The 20,298-nt window shown below is 46.5% G+C and overlaps 1 pseudogene; it reads right to left on the reverse strand.

Annotated features, from left to right (window-relative positions):
• Window positions 1–507: 507 nt before the first annotated feature.
• On the reverse strand, window positions 508–616 carry LOC138285976 (5S ribosomal RNA; annotated as a pseudogene).
• Between the last annotated feature and the right edge of the window lie 19,682 nt (window positions 617–20,298).

Here is a 20,298-nt window from a genome sequence, read left to right on the forward strand (position 1 = left end):
TTGCCAATAGTGGGCTCAAGCACTATTTCTTGGGGGCTAAGGCTTATTCATGGCACAAGTCTTAAAGAAAATAAGTGGGGGGGACTGACCAAGTTAGACACTATGCAAGTGACATCATGGCACATGACACCACAGCGTGTGAATTGCACCTGGAATCACAGGTAGGGGCATCACAACCCATAACCTGACAGAAAATGACATCACAAGAAGTGAGATCTGGTCTTAAGACCTCACGCATATGCTTACCGCAGGAAAGCAAAGCCTTAGCTAGGGATCCCTTTGCCCGTCGTGGAGCAAATGTTTTCTTCAGCTTGGACCGAGTGTAAAGTGCAGAATAATTGTAAGTTTTCCTTTGGAAAGTGTGTATTTTAGTGTTATTGCTGTTCTTTTTTTTTTTTAAGACAGGAAAAAAAAGACTGCAGGAAATAAAAGTGGAAAATGAAATTAGCGAGGAAGCTGTGTAATTGAGCTAAGACGTGCAACACCTAATGTCTGCGAGAGGCAAAATGCCTACAGCACCTGGTATTCCCAGGCGGTCTCCCATCCAAGTACTAACCAGGCCCGACCCAGCTTAGTTTCCGAGATAGGGCGCATTCAGGGTGGTATGACCGTAGGTAGGAAAAGCTCCACTTTCAGCTCTCTTCTGCTCACCAAGCCCACTGCCCGGAGCCTGCTGCTCTTAATCGCACCTGCACAGGCTCCCCTTGGGAAGTCGGACATGCACTCACTGCCGGAGGCCCAATGCCCCAACCCACATGGAACACCATTTTTAGGGTCGAGTCTGCGTCGCATGCGCTTGCGCATGCGTTTCGCTTGCAAGACACATTAGTAGTTAGAAAAGGGCTCGGAGCCCCGCCCATGTCACGTCAGTGTCTTTCATTGGTTCGTGGGCTTACCTTTCAAAATCTGCTTGCTTTCATTAGTGGAAGGCATGCATACGTCATGCCTTTTCCGGTGGTTAGCCCTCCTCGAGCGCAGCGACCAAGTACTGAAAACATGCGAGGCTCGCTGTTTTCCATCCGGTTTGTGGACTACTTTTTATCTTTTTTCGCAGTGCGATCTCGCTTGGCAGAAGTTGAGCGCTTTGCATGACATCGACCCTGTTACATAGTTAATTGCACTTTTGCCTGCTACGTAGATAATTGCACTTTTGGTGATTGGTTTAATGTGGCAATTAAAGTCCAGTTGGGAGTTTACAACTGCTAATAGCTCTAACTCGGAGAAATGCGAGATCTGCTGCATTGTAAATGCTTGTTTTTAATTGGGTCTTGATATTTCTGTGTTGATTTGTATGGATGTGTCCCTTTAATGCTCTTTTAACTGTTTTTTTGTACTTTTATGGTCTTGGCTGACCGAAATAAAGTAACGGAACTGAACTGACTGCCACACTCGTAATGAGGGCCTTAGTCTTCAGATGTTCTAGGGTTTCCATGTAATATTACGTTTCGTGGCTTACACATTTTCTACACTCCTTCATCAGGATCTACTAAACAATAGGTTCTCTTTCGGCGACCAGGAAACCAAGCAGGGTGGATTCTAATATGGGTGTGCTGGATGCTTATTATGCCAAGCCAACATCTAGAGTCCAAATTTCTTTAGATTAATATTTAAAGACACCCCCTTTTCTCAATCAATCAATTCATGTATGTAGTTCAGCAGATTTCTTTATGCATCTGGAGCATAATCAATATCCTTCGTCCACAAGATCCTTGCCTTCTTTCATCAGCATTCTTTCAGGATATTAAATGCCTCTTACGTCATGTATCATGCCCTCACGGTCGATCCTCAATTGCAAACTGTGTCTAGGTTATATTATTTACTGTTTGCTGCAGTTATTTGGTGTATAATGCACTTGTGATACAGCAGATGGGGTAGCCATCACATTTGTGACAGAGTAACCCGTGTTCAAAATTCTAAATTAGGCCGTTAGTCACAGATGTTTGTCAGTGTGTCTGTTGCCCCCAAAGTCATGGGCTGGGGTTTGCTAAGTCACATGCACAAAGCATGTTCATGAATACTGATGTATGTATGCAACTTTAGGTACTTCCAGCCTGGGTTCAGTGATAGGGGGGATAAGTCCCTTTAAAGGCACTGGTTTTGACTGAACCTGCAATTGGGCCTATGGGACCTTGTGGCAACCTTTCAATGGTCACCCACACAGAGTGAAAAACATAAACCACCCACAGTCTTATCTACAGTATGGGGTCCATAGGGAAAAGTGCTTTTGCAGATTGGGTAATGGCACATTGATCAGTGGAAGTGGGGATTCCGCCAGTTGCAATGTATTGTCCCCTGCACACACACATGATGTCCCCCTCCAGCACTTGCAATTGGATAATCTCCTCTGCCAGCCATGCAGATTTCCTCTTATAAATTTTGGCCGATAGGCATATTCTGTAATACCAATGCATATGTATTACAAAGTGGACAGGCGAAAGACAAGGGTAGTTATACAAAAGATCAAATTCACGCTTGTGCTGCTCATGCACTCAGTGCATGTTCTGATACAAATCTCCAGTACACTGTGATTTTTCTTGCAAGAAAACTGTTTATTGACAGATTATCAAAGTGCAATACAAAGCATGACATGTCATCAATAAAAGCGCAAGTGTACACCAGGCATAACGTTACAAGTCAAGTACATGCATCAATGGCCAAAGAGCATGTAACAGCAATAGTCAGCAAAAGGAAGGTTGCACGGCCTCCCTCCCACAATTTGGTCATGAAACATGCCAGAAACTGGCAAAACAAAGTGAGAACTAAGGTCAGCAGTGTCAGGTTAATATTGGCCTCCTGGAATTCACACATTGCAGCATTGCCATGCAGATGTATGGGGAAGATTTATACATTCAAGGAGGGGAAACTGGGGGGCAAGGAGGGTGAGCTCGCAGCATGAACAACTCCTGCCTGGTGTGGAGCGTGCTTAGGTGAAAAGCTGTAAAGCTTTCCGTTTTTTTGGGGACGGGGAGTAAAGCAGGTGAATTCAAGACGGGTAAGAGGTGAGCAAGGGTCTCCATAAGTACAAAAATTTGATGGCAGTGTGCGCCAGAGTGCGAGAGTTGCTCTAGTGCATTTACATGCCTAGGACGTTTAAACCATAAGGTGACAGTACTTTGTGATTTGTTTGTGCTTCATAGGGTTGCTTCAAAAAACAGGAGTGAAAAGATAAGCCTGGTGAGGAGGGTAGGCTACAAGGTCACACAATAAATATGGAGAAACTGTGGAGTGTTTAATCTGTTCTGATTTAGTATATTAGTACCCCAGCCATCAACTTTGCTTGAATGGCTGGACCACATCCCCTCTTAATAAGGTTATAAACCACACACAGACATACAGCTTTTTATAGAAGATTTTAGAATTGCACACTCCCATAAGACATAATTTAACAAATGTTCTGTCCAAAAGTGATTTAATGTGTGTTTCTAGCCACGATGAATAAACTGAAATACGATTATCTATTTACTTCAGGATCAGAAAAATCTACTCTATCATAAACTAAGCATATGCAGCATTTTATGAGGGAATTTATATGACTGTATTAAGGTGGAACTTTCCAATAATGTTCTTTTTTCTGATCAACACCATAAATGTGAATAAATTGCCTACTCTGCAAATACAGTGGATGAACTATATATCGGATTTCTGATGGAACAGTTCCATTTAAGCCATAATATCGTTATGTTTCTGACTGACTGACGTGACGTGAACATGTCATTAACATTTAGGCCCAGATTCTGAAAGATGTCACGGAACGCAGCGCAGCAGCCAAAAATGCTGCTCTGAATGGCGTGACAAGGAGAGAACAGGAGAGTTCCATATTCTTATAGATAAGGCTTTCTTCTCCCCTGTCCCTAGCTCAGGCGCTGATTTGAGCTGCAGTGTGCCAAGCACACACCTTAACGTCATAGTGCTAGCGTATGTGATTGAGTCTAGCACAGGTTCTGTACAAGGAGGTACAAAATACTATGCTTAGACAAGTGAAAAACATTTTCCTACTTGTATGTGTGTTGTACAGTGCAGTACACATGCAAAGTCGGAAAAGCATGGAGGTAATGAAAACATTTCTCTGCTCAACGCCCGCTTCTCAGCGGCATTCATTTTTGGTGCTAAACCCTGTCTACTAATGTAAGTGAATACGGTTTAACATTAAAAAGCATGGGTGGTTGCATTGGAATGCCCATGTACCACTCATGTAACGCCTCCCTGATGCAAGGTAATGCAAAACAGTGTTTCGCACTGCTTTGCGTTACTGTTGGAAAGTGAATCAGGAAAAAAACATTTTGTGCTAGTTAGCATCACTTTATTGACACAAACCCAGTGCAAAATGTGTGAGAATCTCCCCCTTAGTAACTCTTATCTTGAGCCATCAAGTAGAGGTTTACAAATATTGCTTGATTTAAAAAAAAAATCTGCACAAGAAAAGCAGGCACAATTAGTTTTTAAATAGCAAAACCCAGCCCCGCCCATATCACTCTCAATCCAATTGCTTTAAGCCACATATGACACTCACATTGTGGCTTAACTGTGGCTTAACTGTAGATAGTGCCCCAATTGTAAAGAAAAATGTTAGCTTTTCTCTCTTTTTCATAGTTTTAGAGAATGTCATGGGAGCTCAGTTGGTAGGTCCAATCATTTTTTTTGTTTTGATGAAATCACACTTCGCTTCACCTGAGAGCAAATATAATTTTCCTTTGTTGCTACACTTTGAAACACACAGGTAAGCTTTGTCTTCAATTGGAAGAGACATGTTTATGGCATCGACATACAACTAGGCTAATTGGCCAGTGACTTTGTAGTTATAGGACAATTCAAACATACATTAGACAGACTCTTGCACCTTGGGTACCTTACCTCAACAAATTAAGGGATGTCATGAACCCTTTAACATAATGAAACAACTAGGCTTTTCATAATCATTTGACCAAACCAAGGAAAAACCTTGTCATAATTTCCCCCAGGATGTCAGCCAATGTAACCACTACAATAGGGATTATTAGTCCCTTTCCAGATTAATGGCATCCTGATGAAGACCCCCAAGAATCAATTAAGAGTCAAAACAATCAGAGGCTATTATAGCACTTCATACTCAATGGAAGTGCTAGATTTAAAGTTAGTATCCGGCATGAGGCCTAAATAGGTAGTTTTTCAATGTTGTATGTGAAACCCAGAATTGAGCTGTCGTGTTTTGTTACTGGGCCTCAGCATATGTTGAAATTAAAAATAATGATATCTGCGAAAAGACATGGAAATTACAAAACTTTACGTTTAGCCATTGGAATCTTCAGTAACTGGGCACCAACAGCCTGAAATGATATAAACAATTATATTCTTGAATTATCTATGCCGTTGTGTAGTATCAATCATTACATCCAAAGAAATTATGAACACAAGTTCTCTTTGAAAACTTATTTTCCTTGATAGCTTTGGCCAAAACCTTTTTTTGACCCTATAATCATCAAAATTGACTAAAATTGTGTGAGAGTGTTTATACGGAATATGAGAATGCACCTTGTGCACTTACATTATTGTCTGATCCGCAGGAGATTCGTAGAAAACAAAAGATGGAATCAACGAGTCAACAAATGCGATTGTGCCCATATTGTCCTCCTTCCCTTCAGACAGACAAATAACTTATAAGTTTTTATCGCCTCAAATGGTTTTCCAATTGCTCCTGCTCATCAAAGAAGATCTAATTTCTTTCTTGAGCCTCAGGTTCTGAGAGAATACATGTTCTAACTTGTCCTCGCTATTTGAAACAGGCTGTTCCAATTCCTCACAGCGTTCAGCAAATTGGATCATTTGTCCCTTTATGTTCCCCAAGTGCAGCTTAACCCCATTTGCAAAATCAGACTGCTGGTATCTTAAACTTTTAATTTCACCCAGAACCGCCTTCAGCAGCAGCAGCAGCAGAGGGGTAGAGGCACCCAGTTCCGAACAATGGCTGAGCACATCATAAGTGTCAGCCTTCTCTAACTGCCTGTCTGTCAGGTTTTGGATACCCATAGCAAGTGTTGTAAGGCTTGCAGATCTACTTTTGGCTTTTGCACCTGCTCCTTCAGACATTATGGTTTTACGTACTGTTGGGCAAGTGGAACTTATGACTCTGACTACAGTTTATGTTTTAGGTATCATGTTTATTCTTAGAGTTATTTTATAGGACGATATATCCCCCAGGAAAAATCATCTTTTGTTTTGTTTCTTGCCAGGAAGTTGGGAACCACTGGGATGCAAGGCACCACTCGAAGGAAGGAGAAAGGTCACTGGTAAGTGGATGAGTGGAGTTGGTTTTAGTGAGGGATTAACAATAACCATTCACCTTCAAACAATTGTCCCCATTACCGAGTGCTTGAAAAAATTATATGCACAAAGTTTCTCTCCACCTTGTTGTGGTGGGGGAATACTATCACTCTACACAATAAACAAATAAAATAAGCATTTGCAATGCAATGGGTTTTGCGTTTGCTCGAGTTAGAGCTATTAGCATTGTAAACTCCTAACCGGACTTTTCTTGCCACATAAACAGAAAATGAAAAGTAAACCAGTTTCACATAACTAACAGGACTTTTCTTGCCATATAAACTGAAAAGTAAAAGTTTCACATAAGCGACCCGACGGCCGCCATCAGAATAAAGCAGACACACAAAGGGAAATAAAAATTGACTTGCAGTGAAACCTATCGGCAAAAGCGCAATTATTCATGTAACTGGCAAAAGTGCACTTATCTATGTGACCGGCAAAAGTGCAATTACATATGTAACAGGATCAATGTCATGCAAAGTGCTCAACTACTGGCCAGTAAGATCGCACTGCGAAATAACAAGAAAAAGTAGTGCAGAAACCATACGGAAAACATCAAGCCTCGTATTATGTTTTCAGTGGTTGGTCGGTGCACTCGAGGAGGGCTAAACACCGGAAAAGGCATGACGTGTGCATGCCTTTCACTAATGAAAGCAAGTGGATTTTAAAACGCAAGCCCACGAACCAATGAAAGTGACTGATGTGACATGGGCGTGGTTAGAAGCCCAAAGAGAGATTACAATTGGGGACGGAGCACTTTCCGCTCGCCCCTAAAAAGGAAGAAAAAAAAGAAAAGAAATAAAGAACCCCATGGAACTTACTAGATTAGGAAAAAACAACTTAATTTCTCCTTCATCTATGAAAAAAAATAAGAAGGTATGAAAGGAAAGTCCATCCGGTTTGCCCATGCTGTGACTTGAACATGCAAGCCAATTTTTGCTAGGACAAGCACTCCCCCGAACCTACCTATTCCCACACACACCTCCTGTGTCTCCCTAGGAGATGATTCCGCACCCATGAAAGCCATGCTCCTCCTGGAGCGTGGCTGGGTGCTGCATGTTGCTGGTGGCCTCCTGGCTTCTCCACGTATCCTTCTCCTGATATGGACTTCTCTCTTCTAGGTGTCCATCTTTGAGAGTTGACCTCTCAATGGATGTGTGGTGGTACTCTTTTGAGGGAACAGCCAGCTTTGTCTGCATTCCTTTGTTCACCCTCTTTTTTCCGTATCTGACATTGTGGGGAAAACTGCTTCTTCCTCTGCGTCTAAAGTGTGATTAGCTTCAAGTTCAATTTTAAAGGCACTGCATCCCAACCATATCCTCTGCGTCAGGCTCCTCCCACTTCCATTCAGGAAATGAAATGAAGGGACTTCCAGATGTCCTATGCAATGTTGCTTGACCTTGGGTTGACTGTTGGATGAAAGTTTGGGGCGTGATCATTCATAACGTACCAGGGTAATTTGTCTACCATATCGTCCAATATGTTGTCTGTATCCCTGTCATCCCAACACGTACTTGAAAATCGGCCCCACTTCCTTGTTCCAATAGAATATTAATAATAATATTATTTACATAGTCCCCCTCTGGGGGTCGGCCAAATCAAGAGAGGAACCTGAAAAGTTGGTGATAGTTTCCAGAGTGGAACGTTGTCTAAATTAGACTTAGCACTTGCTTCATCTTATCCTCAAGCTTTCCTGAGCAGGCAGAATTACTATTATTAGTAATATTAATATTATTAATAGCAAAAGCATTGCTTAGAGCCATCTTAGGGCATACAACCCTTTCTTTTGTCAAATCTTGCAGTACTTCAATAATCTCTGTCTCACATGCTGCAAGAATGTTACCAAACCGCATCGCACTTTAATTGATGTCATATAGTGGAGTTAGATTCTGGCATATCCCTGGGCTCCGCTATGCCACCTTCTGATGTATTTTGATTTGCAGGATGATCATTGTTGGCTAGTCTCCGTAATGTTAGGGAGGCTGGTATGGTGACAGCCAGGGTGGGATATGCTGCAAATGGGGGCAATGATGCCTCAGAGCACCCCTTAAATGCTGCTGTGAGATGATGAAACTATTATCAACAACTACTGAATTAGAAACAACTGCTTGTTGGTGCTTCAAATTCTTCATGGCTCTGGCCATGGTCCCTTTGGGTGGCATAACCAAAATCAAACCTATCTTGAGTGAACCTTGTCTGTTTGATGGTCTCATAAATTACCCTTGGCTCAAGCAGGCCGCTCCCCAGTAGCCTCTAATATGTTGAGAAAATGTCTGTCTCAGCTGGACACAGCGAGCCCCAGGGACCGCAGATCATATAGGGATATCCAACCAAATCTCAGCCTTACAGATGATTTTTCAGCAGCAACTGCGTCAAAAAAGGTGTGTTGACCAATGACTGTAAATCTTTACCAACAAAAGAGGGGGAAATATCCAGTCCATTATTGGCTCTTGAGGATCTTATTGGAGCACATAGTACATCCCACATTTCCCCTTGGAAAAGAAAAATAAGCAACTGACCTGGGGGAAAGCGGAGCCTCTATTCACATCAATTGATTGCCAATTGACATCTCTGATTTCTTCTAGGAAAAAAGAGAAAGAGTGTGGGTTGGGAAGGCAAGCCGTACCCAATAGGGGCCAGTGGCCAATGCCTCCCAAGGACAGAGACCAGCTGGGCAGGAGGCCGTAAAGCCCGGGAACGGGCTGGGCTGTGACTGGCAGTCATTATTTAAAGCCGCCAATCACAGAGCAGTGGGACCAGGTCAAAAGGGGGCAAGCTGCCCCTTTTATCACTCAACTGGACCCAAGCTGCAGTTGCCGTCGCCATTGGACTCTTGAGCTCCCAGGGGACTCTTCAACTCTTTAGCTGGAGCCGTGCTGTACGAGCATCACAGTGGACTGGTCTGCAGACTCGAAGAGCGATGATGAGTGTGGGCACTGCAGGCACTTTGGTGGAGGTGGTGCTCTCATGCCAAGGCGGTAGTGGAGGGTAAGCGCAGGAGGCTTACTGTGGGGCATCGCAGAAGATTGTTGTGAGTGACAGGTAATTGGTGACAATTTTTCCTTTGCCCTTTTAGACTCAATTAAGGGCAAGAGTGCGAACCCCACCCTGGGAGTCAACAGAAGCTCTCCTGGGAGCGAAGAGGCCTTTGGAAGTGCCCGCAATTTGACCGGGCCGTCCTGAGCTCTGCTGAGTTCCAACTTTTGAAAGGAGCAAGGACAGTCAGGCATCGGCAGGAAGCAGGGAATTTTAGATTGCTAGCCTGACAGAAAGCTCATGCAGAGCGGCAAGTAACCTGGTGGTCCTAGCTTTTCACTCTGAAGGACCAAGGATTCAAGTCTTGATTTTTTCAAGGGTATTTCGGCCTAGTGGTTAAGGTCCTAGCTTCTCACTCTGGAAGACCAAGCGTTCAGTCTTGGGAGTTCCAAGTGCATTTTCAAATTAGGCACAGCAACAAGAAAGTTAAAAGCACCATTAAAAAAGCCTCCCTGTGTGCCAAAGAAGATATTTTTGCCCCAGGGAAAGAAAACAAAAGAGCACCACACCTGGCAGGGCAATGACCAGGCACTGAGAACAGGCAAGAAAGGAAGCACTCTGCATGTTTCAAGGATTATGAAGAGGAACCAGCGCCCAAGCAGAAAGTAAGGGACAGGGCACGTGCAACCACCTCACCAGAGCTGGACGACGATCTACAGGCGGCTGGTGGCCAGACAAGGCAAAGAATGTGTGAATGTGCAGGTCATCGAGCCAGTGGGGCAGAATCCGCACCAGGAGCAAGAGACAGCAATGTCCAGAAAACCCATTAGGAAGCCCCTACAAGAGAGCAATATTGCCCCCCTTGGTTCCAGGCCTGTAGCCAGAATGGCGGAAAGAAAGACAAGGTACCATAGGGGCCGGGGCAAGGGTAGCCGAACCAGCAGTGGCCTAAGGGCAGTCAAGCCCCCCACATAAACAGCCACCTGGAGCAGCAATGAAGAAAGTTGCGATACTAGCGACAAGGAGGTGCTCAAATCCGAGCGACCCACATCACCTGAAGCTTGTATGTCGGCGGATGCAGAACAGGACAACATGCAACAGACACACAGAACATTGAGCCATGTGCGCAGCTTGACGTGTGCGGATAGCAAGACACGGGGGTGGCCAGCACAGCAATAAAAAATTTTGGGACACAAGTGGGGGCAGTCAACGGTCTGGCCCACAGGGATGCACAAAACCCCTCGACAACTAGCCAGGCAGGCACATGGCTGAGGGGACTCTTGGCCGGCTCAGGCACAAACTACAACTCCACTAATATGCCCCCCATGGTGAGCCTGGCTGAGTATGGGGAACAATATCACAATGGGGCTTTCACCCTTTTTCTGGCCCTGCATGCCTTCATGGCTCAACCAGGCAGGGGGAGGCATAGGAGATAATAACATAACGTCACCCCACACCCCAGGGGTATTGGAGTACAACGCAAAAATGGCCGAAGGGAATGGCAGCAACTCCACAGGATTCCGTGCCCAGTGAAAGGGGACAAAGCAAGGACAAAGGGGACAACAGGGATGGGAAGCAAGGCCTGCCAGGGAAAAGGGGGGAAACACAGACAATGGACCAGAGAAGCCATCCAGGGTATATATTCGGCCAGCCCCAGGTGATCTACCAATAATGGCAAAGGAAACCAGGAGCTCATAGATATTTTCTCACTCCTTGAAGTACACAAGGCAGAACTAGACTTGACAATGCAAGATAAGAAGGAGGGAGACAAGAAGGACAGATGCAGGCCAAGGGTAGAGAGGGCAATAGAGAACTGGATCTGCGCCTTTAGGACTGTGGCTTGTGTTTTTGTTGAGAAATTCCCAGGGAGCATGGTGGCTCCGTTCCTATGTGAACAATGGGTGAACGTGACACAACAAAAATATCAAGGAGGCGGTTGGCTACAATACGACGAAGGGTTCAGGGAAAAAAGGCAAACCTGGCCGGTCACAGAATGGGACGAGCAGGACGTAGAAGTGCTCGCCACCCATATGGTAGCCGCCATGGAAGGGGTGACCAATCAGGAGCTCAGTTTTCGCCCAACCGGGGGGAAAGGAAAATATGACTTCTTGCGGGGCTTCAAAGGCAGGACCAAGCAGGGAGTAAGCCTTACAGGAGCAGGACAGCAACCTGCTGGAGAAATGACAAGGATGAATGTAAGTGGGGACAGTCCTGTGAGTTTAGACACTGCTGTTGAAATTGTGGGGGGCACTCAGCAGTGGATTGTAAAAAACAGAAATTGATGGGAGACCACAAAGATACCAAGTGACAAGGGGGCTCGGGAGAGGCAGAAACACGCAGCGCCATCTCCCAACCCACATCTAAATCATCAGCCTTCTTAGGAAACTAGTCAACTATCCAAAGAAAGGAGATAGACAGCTGTTAGCCAAAGACTTTACTGCAGGTTTTACCATATGATACCAGGGCCCACTTAAACGCCACCTATGCCAAAATCTGAAATCGGTTTGGGACAATCGGGAGGTAGCAAGACAGAAGGTGGAAAAAGAGGTGTTTCTTGGTAGGGTAGCAGGCCCCTTTAGAGGCGCACCCATGGACAATTTCATAGTCTTCCCCTGGTATTGGTCCCTGTGGCAGTGGGCGTAGCGGTAAGGACAGACGAGACAACTCAGAACTTAGGTCGGTGACAGTTGTGTATTTTATTGGTACTTCACAAGTCCTCTCTATCAGTCTATGAGTCTTTTTCTCCCTCTCTTTCTAAGTATAATAATCTTTTCTTTCCTCTTCTTTTTTTCCAGGTCTTCAGCGGTCCCGTCGAAGTTCTTGTGGTGGAAGTGTTGTCGTCGGGAACACCGGAAAAGAAAGAAGGTAAGGTAAGTCGTAACTTCTGGGTTTGTTGTTTGGATGGGTTTATTAGGGGAGAGGGTTTTAGAAAGGGTGTTATGAAATAGTGAGGAAAGGGTGTATTGGGGGAAAGAAAAGGGGTACCCAGTAGTGCAACCACCGCAAAGAATTAGGTCCCAATACAGGAGACATCAAACTTCCATCCCTCTCACCGTCTCTTAAAGTTATGTGTGGATATTAGTGAGACAGAAAAAAAAACGATATCACTCTTAGCAATTGTGGCCTCTACCTCCTGACAGTTCCAAGAACAGTGGATGAGGGAATCATGCAGAGGAAAATTAATTATTTCCAAAACGGCTTGTGCCCACGATTTTCTTTAAGTCCCTTCCCTTCCTCCCTTTCCCCCCCTTTCACCCCCTTCTTCCCTCTCTTCCCCTCCTCCTTCCCCACTAGAGCATTCAGTCTGCTATTGAAGCAGGACCGTACCTGCTGGAGCCATGCCCCTCCAGGGACGTGGCAGAGTCTCTGTGTTTCTGGGCTCTCTCCGTTGAGATCTTCAATGGGGGTGAGCTGTTCTGGGCGGCTCTCCTCTTCGGTTGGTCTTCCGCGCTGCCTCTCTCTCGTTACGGCGTCTTCCTGGTCCGGATTTCCTCCCGTTTGCGCGTTGTCCTTGTCCGTCTTTGTTCTTTCGCTCAGGTCGTCCTCTCTCTCCCGTGGTCGTTCTCCCGGCTTTTCTAATGTGGGAATCCGGATATCAGGATTCCCAAGCGATGTGTTTTCCTGTTCCGCCCTTGTGGTGCCCCCGGGCTTCGCTCTCTATGGGGGCCGCCATTGTTGGTGGCTGGGTGTTCCGGCACCCGGCTACAGTCCCCAATAAGGAACAAGGGAAATTCAGACTGATACATCATCTATCATTACCACCGGGGAGGCCCGTGAAGGACAGGTTACATCAGAGTAGCTGCTCCATCTCCTACACAACTGTGGATGATGCAATCGACCTGATAAAAGTGGAGGGAACGGGGGCCCTTCTGGCAAAGGCAGACATCGAAGCCGCTTTTCAGCTCCTACCGGTACATCCTGACAGTTACCACCTCCTTGGGATCATGCTGGAAGAGGACTTCTACTACGACAAGTGTCTACCAATGGGTTGTGCTATTTTTAGGCTTTTAGTGGGCTCCTGGAATAGGTGCTCAGGTCGCGCAAAACAAGAAGGAAGTGTACACATTATTTAACTGATCTCCTATTCATTCAGAAATGGTACACTTCTGTATGTAGGACATTGCTTCAATCTTTCATTGAACTAGCACGAGAGCTGGGAGTGCCCCTGGCCAGTGAAAAAATGGAAGGACCAGCCACAAAACTGCTATTCTTGGGTATTAAGCTGGACACAGTGGAAGGTATCAGCCGGATCCCACAGGCAAAGGTGGTGGAGCTCAAGCGTTGCGTGGGGGCACTCAGCAGAAAGAAAAAGGCCATCTTGGGTGATCTACAACAGCTGACAGGTAGACTCAACTTCGCCAGCGGGGCAATCACTGCGGGCAGGCCCTTCACCAAGAGCCTGGCATGGTAAAGGAAAGGCCTGAATCAGAAACACCACAGAGTTAGACTGATCAAAGAAGTGAGGCAAGACTTAGATCAATGGCTAGATATCCTTGACAATTTTAATTGGGTCTTGATCTGGAGGAAGCCCTGGGTATCCTCCAGGCAGCTGGAGTTTTTCACGGATGCAGTGGGGGTGAAGGCTTCAGTGCAGTACTAGGCCCTGTGTGAACAGCTCAGTGCTGGCCCCCAAGCTGGCATAACAGAGGGATAACATGCAACATTTTGCTCCTGGAACTCTTTTCCATCATAGTGGCTTTCACAGTTTGGGGAGCACAACTAATGAACAGACAGATCACACTATGATCAGACATCCATGTGATAGTGCAAGCAATCAACTTGGGACCAGCACAATGCGCCGCGGTGGTGTGCTTGTTACGACACCTGGTGGGCTGCCAATTGTAGGAGAACAAAGCAATCAGAGCTAGACCCATCACAGTCTCAGAAAATAGCTGACTCACTGTCTAGTTTTCAATGGCAGGGATTCAGGGAGCTATCACCGAAGGTGGAGCCAGAAATGACACTGATACCCAGTCATCTGTGGGACCTGGTGGAACTGATTTTAAGATTTTAGTGGACAACACGTTCACCCCCAAAACAAACTTGAAGTATTGTAAGTGCTGGGAAACCTTTCAGAGGACAATGGGGGTGTCTACTCAGGGTACAGTTTCAGAACAGGATGTACAGGGGTTTATAGCCTGGGCATACTCCATGGGTAAAACCAGAGCTTGGGCCCAAGCACACCTCACCGCAGTGGCCTACTATGCCAAGTTGGCTGGAGGCAAAGACCCTACCAACTCTTTCATATGCAGGACAGCCATGAAAGGTTGGGGAAGATTGCGCCCCAGAGAATGGGATCAGAGATGCTCCATTGACTTTCAAGTACTCAAAAAACTGTTGGCAGCCATCCATGAAGTTTGCAGCCTGGGATACGAGGTATCACTATTCAAAGCAGCATTCAGTTTGGCCTTCTTTGGAGCCTGCAGAGTGAGCAAACACGTAGCTCCATCCAGGAAACACCCAGGCAAAGCCTGCATCCGGGTGAGGATGTAATTTTTGGTCAAGGCATGCAGTGGTCCACTTTCGGAGGTCCAAAACCGACCACAAGGGTAAGGCAAAATCCTTATGGATGAATTGCATAGGAAGGCCCCGTTTGCAGGTTGCATGAATACACAGCAAACAGAATCTCACCAAGGCAACCACTTTTTAGGCAGAAAGTATCTAAGCTTTTTTCAATTCATCACAGTCATGAGATTGGCCTTAGTCAAAGCCGGCCTCCACCCCAACTCCTTCAGGTCCCAGTCTTTCTAGAAAGGGGCGGCAACCATGGCAGCAGCACGTGGATTTAGTGAGAATCGCATAAAGTGGATAGGGCGCTAGGAGTTGAGGGCATTCAAGAGTTACGTAAGACCTACCAACCCCCAAGTGTCATTTCTTTCCATTGCAGACCCGTACGAGTGATGCCAGACGGTTTGGATTCAAGACCATTCATTCATATCCAGAGCAAAGCAGTGAGCTCAGGCAAGACCTATCTATGGGGGGCTGTAGTTCAGCAACACAAAAGTGGTTGGCTGGGCTGCCCGAGCATGAGATGGGATGAGCTGCTACCTGGAGATAAAACACGCTTGGCAAGAAAGAACAACTTCACTTGTCTGGGTAGGAAAGATCTGTTAGCCACCATGGCATCAGGCCTTACCACAGTAGCGAGACTCTAGCACCCAGCGGACATATTATGGTCCGAGATCATAGTTAGGGTAGAATGGAGAGGGGCAAGAAAACACAGAGTGGTAGAACGGTCACTGAGAAAACTGAACATATCCATGTCCAAGCTTTGCAGGGCAAACTCATGGGGCTTCATTAGGCACGGGCTCATTAACACAGATGTGGGGTACACATATCAGGAGTTGGGATGGACATGTTCCTACTCAACATAGTAGGGGAGCTAGAACTACTTGGCTTCTTCTGTAGTGCAAAGGAGGGGAGAGCTGCTCGCGGTCATGGAACCATGAGCAGCGTGGTGGGATAGACACTCGGTCAGCCATTAAAAGCACAGTAGCCTAAGAGGAAGGGTCACTCTGAAAGTGCCCTTGGGATGCCTAATGGCAGGGGCACGAGGAGTGCAAGCAATGACTGGTTAAGGGGGCAGCAGTGGGCGGACACAGCACTTGCAGCCCGGGCAAGACCAGGAGACTCCCAAGGGGACTTTGCAGCAAGGGGAGCCTAGTCAATGGCATACGCTGAAACCCCCCATGGGTCACAACTCATAAGAGACTGTGCAAATTAGCAGATGACAAGCAGATCAAGAAGAAGGACTAAAGAACTTATACTGAAAAGAAATATCTGAACATGGTGCGTATGATCAGTTGTGCGATGTTTTATGAACCATGTGATTATATATATTGTAATGAACTGTGGCTGTTTGTAACTTCCAGTAACGCCTCCAGTGTGTGTTTCCAAGGTAGAAGGGAAGGTGGTAAGCGGCTGGGAGTAAGACGGTCTCTTCCACGTCTGGGAGGAGTTTGAACATGCGTACTCCCCTGAGACACTAGCTTACCAGAGAGAAAAGCAAGCCGAGCTTAACAACTGTATTGCCCCCTGCTGGAGATTGCTTCATCCACTTGTGGCACCATCCGCCATGCTGCTCACCGCACCACCACTCCGCTCTGCTAACTGTGCCCTTCAGAGTTGCACTTGCATGGTTCCCAGAACTCCGTTTCTCATTTTCCAAATCACTCGTCTTGGGCATTTAATTCAGCTCCTGCTCTGAATCTCCTCAGCCATGCTGCCACCTGGCAAAAACAATCAGCACACAGAATTCTGGACCCGCCTTTCAGGAAGTGTAGGATGCTGGACTGGCTTGTAGTGAGTACCAAGGGGTACTTACACCTTACACCAGGCCCAGGTATCCCTTATTAGTGTAGAGGGGTGTCTAGCAGCTTAGGCTGATAGAAAAGGTACAGGCTCCAAGACCCACACTTTCTGCCCTGGTTGGTACTGGACCAAAACAGCCTTCTGGTCATGCCATTGCTTTTGGAGCTCTTGGCTGGCCTGAAGGTTTTTACTGGCCTTTTTCATGTACTCAGCCATCCTAGATCTGAGGCCAAGTACATAGTCCACTATGTCTTGCTTTGGAGCTTTTAAAGGTTGTTCCCAACCCTCCTTAACAAGTGTTAGAGGACCTCTTACAGGGTGTCCAAATAGGAGTTCAAAGGGGCTGAAGCCCACTCCTTTTTGGGGTACCTCCCTGTAAGCAAAAAGGAGGCAAGGTAACAGGATATCCCATCTCCTGTAGAGTTTTTCAGGGAGTCCCATAATCATGCCTTTGAGAGTTTTGTTAAACCTCTCCACCAGTCCATTTGTTTGTGGATGGTAGGGTGTGGTGAACTTGTATGTCACACCACATTCCTTCCACATGGCCTTTAAGTAACAATCTGTCATCAGGGTGGGTGGGTTGGGCATGCATTGAAACAGAAGAATGGTGAGAATGAACGGAGGGAGACCTGGCCCTAACAGATGGCACACTAACATTCTGGCCTACAGAAGTGACACTTCTACTGTGATGAGAAACAACACTATTACTGTGATTCAAATTAGTACCAGCTATGCTAGTTGGCCTGCTAAGGGGCAGGTTGGAAAGATTCCCTCCCAAATCTTTTGCTAGGGGTGCCCCAGAATCAGAGTGGGAACCATCAGCAAATTTTTCACCAGAAGTGCCAACTAAGGTCTTATCTTGTTCAATGAGCATATTAACCAATAGTTGTCTTGAGGGATTCTTCCCTACCCCTAAACCTCTATCAACACAGAGACTCCTTGCTTCCTTCTAGCTAAGGTTGTCATAAGCTATGCTGGCCAGATCAAGAGTTTGGCCTGTACCAGACATGATAGAAAAGGTTTAAACGACAGAAAAAGAAAGAAAAAAGTTTCAGAACTTTTTAAAGAACAGAAAAAAAAAAAACTTTTAAAGAACTTTTTGAAAGTTTTAGAGGTACTTTTCAGCACTTAGTAAAGAAGTGAGAGGAGAAAAGCAAAACTTTTTGGTTAGGTGTACATACACTGAACTTGTTTTGTATATTTTTCTCTTATGAAAAGTACTATGACAAAAGTGGTAAGTAGTTGCAAAGTACTTATCCCACCGCTGCGCAAATTAATGTAGGAGGCTGGACTGGCTTGTAGTGAGTACCAAGGGGTACTTACACCTTGCACCAGGCCCAGGTATCCCTTATTAGTGTAGAGGGGTGTCTAGCAGCTTAGGCTGATAGAAAAGGTAGCTTAGCAGAGCAGCTTAGGCTGAACTAGGAGACGAGTGAAGCTCCTACAGTACCACAAGTGTCATATGCACAATATCATAAGAAAACACAATACACAGATATACTAAAAATAAAGGTACTTTATTTTTATGACAATATGCCAAAAGTATCTCAGTGAGTACCCTCAGTATGAGGATAGCAAATATACACAAGATATATGTACACAATACCAAAATATGCAGTAATAGCAATAGAAAACAGTGCAAACAATGTATAGTCACAATAGAATGCAATGGGGGCACATAGGGATAGGGGCAACACAAACCATATACTCTAGAAGTGAAATGCGAACCACGAATGGACCCCAAACCTATGTGACCTTGTAGAGGGTCGCTGGGACTGTAAGAAAACAGTGAGGGTTAGAAAAATAGCCCACCCCAAGACCCTGAAAAGTGGGTGCAAAGTGCACCTAAGTTCCCCAAAGAGCACAGAAGTTGTGATAGGGGAATTCTGCCAGAAACAACAACACCAGCAATGCAACAACGATGGATTTCCTGACGAGAGTACCTGCGGAACAAGGGGACCAAGTCCAAGAGTCACGATCAAGTCGGGAGTGGGCAGATGCCCAGGAAATGCCAGCTGTGGGTGCAAAGAAGCTGCCACTGGATGGTAGAAGCTGTGGATTCTGCAGGAACAACAAAGGCTAGAAACTTCCCCTTTGGAGGATGGATGTCCCACGCCGTGAAGAGTCGTGCAGCAGTGTTTTTGTGCAGAAAGACCACAAACAAGCCTTGATAGCTGCAAGGGTTGCAGTTAGGGTTTTTGGATGCTGCTGTGGCCCAGGAGGGACCAGGATATTGCCACTTGCGTGAGAAGACAGAGGAAGCCCCCAGCAAGAGAAGGAGCCCACTCAGAAGCAAGCAGTACCTGCAGAAGTGCCAGAACAGGCACTACAAAGTGGAGTGAACTGGAGCTCACCTGAAGTTGCACAAGAGGGTCCCACGAACCCGGAGGACAACTCAGGAGGTCGTGCAATGCAGGTTAGAGTGCTGGGGACCCAGGCTTGGCTGTGCATGAAGGAAATCCTCGGTGACTGCACAGGAGCCGGAGTAGCTGCAAAACACGCAGTTCCCAGCAATGCAGTCTAGCGTGGGCAGGCAAGGACTTACCTCCACCAAACTTGGACTGAAGAGTCACTGGACTGTGGGAGTCACTTGGACAGAGTTGCTGAGTTCAAGGGACCTCGCTCGTCGTGCTGAGAGGAGACCCAGAGGACCAGTGATGCAGTTCTTTGGTGCCTGCGGTTGCAGGGGGAGGATTCCGTCGACCCACGGGAGAGTTCTTCGGAGCTTCTAGTGCAGAGAGGAGGCAGACTACCCCCACAGCCTGCACCACCAGGAAAACAGTCGAGAAGGCGGCAGGATCAGCGTTACAAGGTCACAGTAGTCGTCTTTGCTACGTTGTTGCAGTTTTGCAGGCTTCCAGTGCGGTCAGCGGTCGATTCCTTGGCAGAAGGTGAAGAGAGAGATGCAGAGGAACTCTGATGAGCTCTTGCATTCGTTATCTAAAGAATTCCCCAAAGCAGAGACCCTAAATGGCCAGAAAAGGAGGTTTGGCTACTTAGGAGAGAGGATAGGCTAGCAACACCTGAAGGAGCCTATCAGAAGGAGTCTCTGACGTCACCTGCTGGCCCTGGCCACTCAGAGCAGTCCAGTGTGCCAGCAGCACCTCTGTTTCCAAGATGGTAGAGGTCTGGAGCACACTGGAGGAGCTCTGGACACCTCCCAGGGGAGGTGCAGGTCAGGGGAGTGGTCACTCCCCTTTCCTTTGTCCAGTTTCGCACCAGAGCAGGGCTGGGGGATCCCTGAACCAGTGTAGACTGGCTTATGCAGAGATGGGCACCATCTGTGCCCATCAAAGCATTTCCAGAAGCTGGGGGAGGCTACTCCTCTCCAGCCCTGACAGCTTATTCCAAAGGGAGAGGGTGTAACACCCTCTCTCTGAGGAAGTCCTTTGTTCTGCCTTCCTGGGCCAAGCCTGGCTGGACCCCAGGAGGGCAGAAACCTGTCTGAGGGGTTGGCAGCTGCAGCAGCTGCAGTGAAACCCCGGGAAAGGCAGTTTGGCAGTGCCCGGGTCTGTGCTAGAGACCCGGGGAATCATGGGATTGTCTCCCAATACCAGGATGGCATTGGGGGGGTAATTCCATGATCTTAGACATGTTACATGGCCATATTCGGAGTTACCATTGTGAAGCTACACATAGGTAGTGACCTATGTGTAGTGCACGCGTGTAATGGTGTCCCCGCACTCACAAACTCCGGGGAATTGGCCCTGAACA

The sequence above is a fragment of the Pleurodeles waltl genome, chromosome 3_1 (genome assembly GCF_031143425.1).
Source record: "Pleurodeles waltl isolate 20211129_DDA chromosome 3_1, aPleWal1.hap1.20221129, whole genome shotgun sequence".
Taxonomy (NCBI): Eukaryota; Metazoa; Chordata; class Amphibia; order Caudata; family Salamandridae; genus Pleurodeles; species Pleurodeles waltl.